This window comes from Solanum tuberosum, unplaced genomic scaffold, assembly GCF_000226075.1.
Source record: "Solanum tuberosum cultivar DM 1-3 516 R44 unplaced genomic scaffold, SolTub_3.0 scf00205, whole genome shotgun sequence".
Classification (NCBI taxonomy): Eukaryota; Viridiplantae; Streptophyta; class Magnoliopsida; order Solanales; family Solanaceae; genus Solanum; species Solanum tuberosum.
In genome coordinates, this window is record NW_006239130.1 from 450,345 (window position 1) to 450,620 (window position 276).

Below are 276 nucleotides of genomic sequence, written 5' to 3' on the forward strand. Positions count from 1 at the left end.
AATTTGGGGATCATGGGTTCTTTAAGAATTCCTTTGAAAATTATCTTAAAAACCTTAATTCCACATTAATTCATCAATATAATGATTTAGAAAATCATTTGACAAGGGACCCATGTTTAGATTAAAAATTGGGAATTTTGGTCTTTGAATCACTTTTGAAAATCTTTGATAGAACTCGTTCAATAAGAGGTTATTCAAGAATCAAGAGTCACCATACGTTAATTATTGAAGACCCATGAAATTGAAGAAGAAATCAGTTGAAAACCCATCTTCTAG